The sequence below is a fragment of the Ochotona princeps genome, chromosome 2 (assembly GCF_030435755.1).
Source record: "Ochotona princeps isolate mOchPri1 chromosome 2, mOchPri1.hap1, whole genome shotgun sequence".
In the NCBI taxonomy this organism is placed as follows: Eukaryota; Metazoa; Chordata; class Mammalia; order Lagomorpha; family Ochotonidae; genus Ochotona; species Ochotona princeps.
In genome coordinates, this window is record NC_080833.1 from 94,064,917 (window position 1) to 94,074,420 (window position 9,504).

Sequence of the window (9,504 nt, forward strand, 5' to 3'; positions counted from 1 at the left end):
TGGTATTTTGGTTGTTTTGGAGTTCTTTGTATATTTTGGAGATCAGCCCTCTATCAGGTAGGTGCTATTCCTCTTCTCTGTGAAGAGAACATTTTTAAGTATCCTTTGTAGGGCAGGTTTGGAAGAGGCAAATTCTTTTAACTTTTCTTTACTGTGGAAGAATTTTGTTTCGTTTTCAAAGACAAAGGAAAGTTTTGCTGGGTATGTTATCCTGGGCTGACATTTTTTTTTCTTTTAGAATCTGGAATATGTCACTTGATTTTCTTCTTGCCTGTAGATTTTCCTTTGAGAGGTCTCCTGTGAGTTTAATTGGCATTCCTTTATATGTCAGTTGATTTTTTTCACGTGCACATTTAAAGATCTTTTCCTTATGTTCGATTGAAGAGAGCTTGAAGATCATGTGTCTTGGTGAAGATCGCTTTTGATCAAGCCTGTTGGGAGTTCTGTGCCCATCCTGGATGTTGCTTCCCAATTCTTCTTCTAGATTAGGGAAGTTTTCATGTATTACTTTATTGAATACATTTGTAAACCCAGCTTCTCTTTCTGCACCTTCTGGGACTCCCATAACTCTTATGTTTGGCCTTTTAATTGTGTGTTTCAATTTTTGAATGCTTTTTTTGGCCTGATCCAGCTCTGCTTCCAGCTTTTTGTTTGTTTCCCCCTGGTGACAGGAAATATCTTCCAATTCTGAGATTCTTTCTTCTGCCTCCTTCATTCTACTTTGGAGACTCTCCACTGTATTTTTCATTTGTTCCACTGTATTCTTCATTTCTGCTATATCAGCTTTCATTTTACTCATTTCCAGTGTGACATATTCCTTAAATTCCTTGAATGCCTGCTCTATGTATTTCTCGTTGTTGATAAGAATTTTTATAACAAGTGTTTTGAATTCTGTATCCCCCATTTTCTCGATGTCTTCCTCAGTTAACTCTGAGGTTGGCAAAAGGTTTTTTTCCTTTGCAGGGGAATTTCTGTAATTTTCATGGTGCTTCTGTCTCTTCTTTTGGTCTTGGTCATTGTACTTCTGGTTAGCAGAGTCTTCTCCTTGGGATAGGTTTCTAAGCAGTGTCACCCACAAGTCTGCAGTATGATTTTACTTATTGCAGTTGGTACACAACTTTTGTTTGCAGGCACTTGTGCCATTCCTTCCAGTGAGTTCCAGGTCTGGGTTCTTATGTTAGATTTTCACCATGGTCTCTATAGCCCCAGCTCCTGGCTCACCAGTCTCCACCTCCTGTGATACCATGCTGAGGCTGTACCATTGTCTGTACAACCTTTCTCACATTTCTGGTTTGAGTAGGTCCCAGGATTAGGGAGACACCAGGTGTCCTATATAGCTTGGTTGTTGGTGGTGCTGATCTTGCTGGAATCTGTTGGCTGTTAGGTTTGGGGGCCATACTGGTCTATTTTGACCCATGCAATGCAATAGTCGGTATTATTTTGCTGTGGGACCAGTACAATCCACTGAGTTCAGTGAGTTCTCGCGAGCTCAGCGCATGCACAGTTCACTGTTGTCCCTGCAGCCCAAAACTTTTGCCACACTGTACAAATTTGCACCTGATGTGCCACTACTAGAGTTCCTGATCTGCTGGTTGTCAGGTCTGAGGAGTACCAGGACCTGTTTTGGGTGGAACCTGTAAGATGTCACATTACTGCAGTTTACTGAGCCAGAAATGAGTTCGCTCCTAGCACAGTGTATGTACCGTCCTGCCTCATAGCCCTTGCGTCCTTAAGCAAAATGATGCCTGACACAGCTCTAGGGGATGGACTAGTTTGTGGAATCCACCCTGTTCCTGCAGTGCTCATCTGGAACCTGCTTCTCTCTCTCTGCCCCTAGTCAAATCAAACAGACCAGCAGGATGAGCAGTTCTTCTCTGGGTTCACCTCTGGAACTCCCAGTACACTTCCCTTCCCACCTGGTTGCTGTGTAGTTCCAGCTGCTGGTGGGGTTTAGTTTGTGGCTTGCCAAATGCTGCTGGGGTATCAGTCACTGCAACACCACATCGTTGTTTTCACTGCTTTCCTGTGTCTGTTAGTCTCCTGGTAGTTCTCTGTTGTTGTTCTTTCCTCTTCTATATCCTGGAATGTGCCCTTTCTGGTTCGTACTTGCTAATATTTTCTGTCTGTTTACATGTGTCCTTACCCTATTCTGCCATTTTTGGTCTCTCCTAGATTAAGATTTTATGTAAAATATTGTTATAAAGTTTCTTATCAATGAGAAGCACATATAGGAGTTCAAGGGATATGTTGCACAAGAAATAGCAACAGTGAAACAAAATTGAGCAGAATCATTAGAAACAAAGCACACTATACAGCAAGTTCAAGAGTCAGTGGAAAGCCTCAAGAATAGAATGTGTGTGACAGCAGAAACAATCTCAGAATTGGAAGACACCTCTTGCAATAACTCTTAAATGTCATAAAGCTGGAAGAGGAAAGTAGTCAAGCTAAGAAAGCATCCACTAGTTAAGGGAAACCATTCAAAGGCTGAATATGAGAGTTATATTATGGGAGTGCCTGAAGGTGTGGAAAGAGAATTAGCTGGGTTTAAAGATATATTCAGTGAAATAATAAATGAGAACTTCCCAAATATGGAGAAAGAATTGGGAAACAAAATAAAGGAGGGTCACAGAACTCTCAATATATGCTACCAAAAATAATTTTTGCCATGACATGTTGTAATCAAGTTTTCATTTGTCAAACATAAAAAAAAAGTTACTGAAACATGCATGCTAAAAAACCAGTTTTCTTACAGAGGACCCAAATCAGACTCACAGTTGTCCTCTCAGAGGAAACTCTACTGGCCTGAAGAGAGTAGAGTGACATATTCTAAATCCTAAAAGGAAAAAATTGTCATCCCAGAATAACTTACCTTTGAAAATGAAAGAAAATCCTCTCACAGCAAAGAAAAGCTCGAACACTTCACATCTGAGACCCACTCTACAAATATTACTTAAAGATGTCCTACTGACAGAGAAAAGAAATAGCACCTACCAAACAAAACCAAAGGCAAACCAGGAGAACATCCAAATAAAACAAAAGAAGACTAAATCAGACGGTTAACAATCCATTGCTAACTTGATGGCATCAAATCACAGCCTATCAGCATTAGCCCTGAATGTAAATGGCTTAAACTCATCAGTCTAAAACCTATCTGTTGCCTATAGAAAACACATCTCACCAACAAAGGTAAGTGAAAACTGGAAGTGAAAGGATGGAAAAAGATACTCCAGACTAATGGAAAGGAAAAATGAGCTGGTGTAGCTATTTGAAACAACAGAAATGGAGGCAATCTTTCCAAACACTTTCTATGAAGACAAGATCATTTTAATACCAAAGCCAGATATAGACACATCAGGGACAGAGAATTACAGACTAATATTCCTGATGAACGTATATGCAAAAATCCCCAACAATATACTAGTCAACATAATCCAACAATAATACATCAGACAGATAGATCATTCACCCAGACAAGATAGCATTACACATTCAGGTATAGTTTAACATATGCAACTCAATAAATGTGATATACCACATCAACAAATTGAAAAATAAAATCATTTCATCATCTCAACAGATCCAGAGAAGACATCTGATAAAAATACAGCACTACTTTATGCTAAAAACTCTAAGCAAGATTGGCATAGAAAGAATATTCTACAACATAATTACAGCAATTTCCCCAAACCTAAATGCCAGCATAATACTAAATGGGGAAAGACTGGAAGCTTTTCCACTAAGATCTGGAACTAGATAAGGATACCCACTTTGATCACTGCTATTCAACATTGTATTGGAAGTCCTATGTAGAGCTATTAGGTAAGAAAAGGAAATTGAAGGAATTTAAATAAAAAATGAGGAATTAAAATTATCCCTGTTTGCACATGACATGAGCCTAAACATAAGAGAACCAAAGATCAAGAAATTAATGGAACTCATTAGACAGTTTGGCAAGGTAGCAGGATACAAAATTAATGAACATAAATCAGTGGCTTAGTATACACAAACAACTTCATGTCTGAGAAAGAACCTGTAAGTACAGTCTGCTTTAAAGTAGTGGACAAAATGTTAAGTACCCTGGAATAAATCCAATGAAAGCTGTGGAAGACCTCTATGATGAAAATTATAAAACAATGGGGAAAAAGATAGAATAAGAAATTAAAAGATGAAGAAATTTGCTATATTACTGGTTCAGCAGGATCAACATCATAAAATATTCATATTACTGAATGTAATTACAGATTCAACATAATTGCAATCAAAATAAAACAGAATTATTATCAGAAATAAAAAACTGATAAAATTCATCGGGAAACACAAGAGACTATGAGTAGCCAAAGCTCTTCTTAAGAGTAAAAATCAAGCTGGAGGGATCATAATTCCAGACCTCAAGACATGCTACAGGGCAGTGGTCATCAACAAAGTCTGGTACTAGTACAGAAACAGAGATAAAAAGAACAGACTAGAAACCCTAGAAGGGAGCCCACACGTTTACAGCCAACTAATCTTCAACAAGAGAACTGAAAACCCAGGGGAAAAGTCTGGTCTCTTCAACCATTGTTTTTGGGAAAATTGGAGAGTAGTCTGCAGAAGTAAGAATCAAGATCCACACCTCTTACCTTATACAAAACTCAGCTCAAAATGGATCAAGGACCTACATCTTCACTCAGAAACCATAAGCTATTAGAAGAAAACATAGGGAGCACTCTACAAGATGCAGGAACTGAGTAGGACATCTTAGAAAAGTCACCCAAAATGCAGGCAGTCAAAGCCATAATGAACAAATGGGATTACATCAAACTAAGGAGCTTCTATACAGCAAAGGGAATGACCAACAAAATGAAGGAATAGCCAACAGAATGGCAGAAAATCTTTGCACACTAAATGACTGATATAGGACTAATATCATGGAATTATAAAAGTCTTCAGAAACTCAACAACAGCAAAACAACCCTGTGAAGGAAATGAGCAGACATTTTTCAAAAGAGCAAATTCAAATGACTAATAGACATTTGAAAAAAAAAACCTCAGACTCCCTAGCTATTAGGAAAACACATACGAAAACCATATTAATGTTCCACCTAACTACTGTTAGCCTGGGGGACAGTGTACCATACTCTTCTCTTGGTAGGAGTGTAGCTTAGCACAAGCACTATGGAAATCAGTATTGAGAGTGCTACTGAAAATTGATCTGTTGTATGACCCAGCTATCCTGCTTGTTGGAATATAGCCAAAGCAAACGAAATCTGCAAAGGGGAAAATAACCTATACTCCTGTATTTACAGCAGCACAATCTACAATAGCAAAGAGGAGTAGATAAAGAAACTGTGGTACATCTACTCCATGGAATACTACTCAGCCATTAAAAAGAATGAAATTCTACCACTTGCAACAAAATGGTCCCAACTAGTCCCAACTAGAGACCATTATGTTCAATAGAATAGGCCACTCCCCAAAAAACAAACATTTTATATTCTATGTAATGTGAGGCAACCTTCATGCAAAATACAAGATAGATGTATATGTATGTATATGTGTATATATATATATATATATACACATATACATACATATACAGGCAAGCACTCATATAAATTCATAAAGCATTCATATAAATATATTCATCTAGAGGAACTGTGTAATGTTGGTAAGTGTACTGTGAATTGGAGATATATGACAGTATGCTTCTCTACGTCTAAATAAAAGATGGATGCCCAGTTAAATATATCTTGACAATAGAATGCTGGACTTTCTACCTTTGTCTATACCTACAGTGTCATGATACACTAATAGCAGAATGATGGACTGTGGCTGTTGTTGAAGGACTATACTATGGCTACAGTATAGGGGAAAACAGTGAGGGGAGTGGCAGAGGGGGTTAGTGGAAGCTAAAGAACTGAGTCTAAGGAACTGTATCATTAAAAATAACTGATCCAGTGGACTCAGAACTCCCCAAATGGGGAAAATCATAGGATCTGTGGTCTGACTGTGGAGTGCATGTGTAAGAACTGGGCTTCCTCAGTGAAGAAGATGGAGCAGTGGATGGCATGTCCAAATGCACATGGAGGATATGGCAGTACTCTGCAGAGGAATCTGGTATCAGAGTGGAGGAAGGAGAGCAGAGCAAATTGGTCAACTACCCCTTCTGAGTGTTCACAGCAAATATCTAGATGAATGGGGACTCTGGGTGGACAGTGTCAACAAATGGACCTTGGTAGGATTTCCTTATCCTTGGATTGATGAGATCAACAAGACTTCTGAACTATTGAAACCAGTTGAGCAAGACCCTTGGAGAAAACTCCACACTGGGAACCCTGGGATGACATAAGGTGATTGTTCCTCATCCCTGGATACTGGGGCAAAGGGGAGACTGGGTTTGGCTTTTCCCCTTATCTCCTCCCTCCCCCAGATACAGGAAGAAGAAAGGCAAAATTTGTAGATAATGGTCTCACCCATTCTCCCATAGTCCTTGACTTTTCCTACCCTGGTAAACTATGTAACATCATCAAAAATAAAAAAGAGAACAAAAAATAAAGTAATAAATACAAATGCAATTAAAAAATAGAACTAGCAACAATTCTAAAAATTATTGCAAATGATTGAAAGACAGGCCCCTTCCAAACTAATTTTATGAGACTAACATTATCTGAATCATAAAAATAAACAATGATACAAGAAAAAAGAGAACCACAAGTCAATTTCCTTGAGAGATACAAATGAAAAATCTCCTGCAAAATGCTAGCAAACCAAATATAGCAAAAATGAAGATCATCCATTCTGTCCAAGCAAGATATATATTAGGAATTCAGGGATGGTTCAAACTACAGGAATGAGTGGTTAGTGTCACAAGCTAATCCTCCACCTGTGCCAGGATCCCATTTAGGCACTGGTACAAGTACCAACTGCTTCACTTCCAGATCCAGCTCCCTGCTTATGGATTATGGAAACAGCAGAAAATGGCTGAAGTCCTTGGGCCTCTGCACCCACATGGGTGACGTGGAAGAAGCTTCTGGTTCCTGGCTTTGAAACAGTTCAGCTCTGGCCATTGTGGTCATTTGAGAATGAACCGGTAGACACAATCAGGAACTCACACTTCTAACTATAAATCCAGAAATGCATACACACTTGCACTAGAAGTTAAGTACCTGATAACTGTATCTGCATTTAAAATGTCCCAGAACTAGGAGCAGCACAAATAACTGCATATGATTCCACAAGCAACTTATTACAGGGTAGTTAAGTAATAAAATCCTATACATAAATGAGAACACAATAGCATTGCTATAAACAATAGCATGAGTCACAGAATGCAGAGAGAAAAGAAGTCAAACACGGAAGTTAAACACTGCTATCTCTGTCTCTACTAGCCTCAAGTACTTAAATCTGTGTTCTGTGGTGCACACATTAGTAGGAAGCTCTAAAGCACTGCAAGAAAATAATCACCATAATTGACACAACAGTTATTGGTTTTAGAAAAGGGAGTTTTGACTGGAAAGAGGTAAATTGGCAGGTGTAGCTCCTGATGTGTTATCAATGCCCTTTTTAGAACTGGATGATAACAACAGTCTACAAGAGTGTTTTTCCTTTCAACCAATGTGTTTAGTTGTATATTTGTGTTATAAAATTTTTGTATGTTTATAAGTATATGAAGACCATATATATAGTAAGGTTTTAACTGCATATGGGAATATATGAGTATGTATGATGTATATATACATGTTCATATGAGTATTTATATATCACTATAAAAGCTCCAAAAGAATACACACAAATCTCATGAACTGTTATGGGAAGCTATGAATAAGGAAAACATGTGAAAATCCTCATAACGTGCATATTTTATAAGTATATTTCTGTCTTGATTTGAACTAAATGAGTAAATGTTTTTCAATAATTAAATAAAAATACACGTTTCCATTACTAAACTTATTATTTTTAAATTTATTAAAATTTTTAAAAGATTCATTTATTTTTATTGGAAAAGTTTATTTACAGAGGAAAGGAGAGACAGAGAAAAAGATCTTTTGTCCTCTGGCTCACCAATCTGAAGCCTGGAGTGAGGAGCGTCTTCTGGGTCTCCCACATGGGTGCAAGGTTCCAAGGCTTTGAGCTGTCCTCTACTGCTTTCCCAGGCCACAAGTAGGGAATTGGAAAGGAAGTGGAGCAGCCGAGACTGGAGCTAGCACCCGTATGGGAATGCTGGCGCATGCAAGGCGAGGACTCCAGCCACTAGGCTACCGTACTGGGCCCCAAATTTTTATTTTTTAGAAACACAAAAATTCAATGAAGTACAGATAACTCAGCCATAATGATTTTTGGAAAAGTATAAAATTAAAACTTGAACAATCATAAATTTATCATATAATAGTAATATATTACATAGCTGTCATTTTTCTTCAGAAATAGACTATAGATTTAATCATTTGTATCTTTGGGACTTTACAAATATAATTCTAGCCATGTTGGAAGATTTATACAAAAATAAAAAGAAAAAATTAAAAATAAAGATTTATACAGGCAAATAACATACATAAAAAGGATTATAAATATCAATGTATTTTGATAAAGATTGTACTTAATCTTAAAGCATATTAAACAGCAACACAGTTAAATATACATGTAGAATCTTTTTTAATGATTAATTTATTTTCTTTCAAGAGGTATATTTTATGGAGAGAAAAGGAGAGGCAAAAAGAGAGCTCTTCCACCTACCAGTTCACTCCTCAAATGACCACAACAGCCGGAGCCAAGTCAATTCAAAGCCAGGAGCCAGGAGCTTCCCTGATTCTCCTACATGGGTGCTGGGGCTCAAGGACTTGAACCATTCTCTGCTGCTTTCCTTGGCCATCAGCAAAGAGCTGGATAGAAGTGCAGTAGCTGATGTATGAATTAGCATCCCTCTTATGGGATGCCAATGCCTTAGGTGGGGGGTTAGCTTGTTATGCCACTGTGCTAGCCACCAAATACATGTATTATCTTCAACTCAATTGTCTACATTCAACAGAGTGTAAAACAACCTTTACCATATTTAATAAAAGAAAAGTTAATAATATCTTCAAAGAATAGGAAACTGAAAAGTAGTTAAGCATTTCAGAAGAATGGCCAAATAGAACTCATACAAACAAGCAATAATCTAAATTTAAAATGGGGCTACTTACCATAACATTAGAATAAGCAAAAAATTAATAAATTGAAATATTATTAAGGTAAGCTATTGAAAAGACAACAGATCAAGACAAAAAGGATGGAGAAGACAGAAAAAAAGAGAGATTTAGAGTTAAAGAAGTTAAAATCTACATTTGAGTCCTAGGTAAAGTGGAGCGAGAGAGCTGGGAATTTGTGATATTAGAAAATTATTAATCTGAGAATTTTTATTTATTTTTATTGGAAAGGAAGATTTACAAAGAAAAAGAGAGACAGAAAGATCTCCCAACTGCTGATTCCCTTCCCAAATGGCTGCAATAGCCAGAGCTGAGTCAATTTGAAGCTAGGAGCCAGGAACTT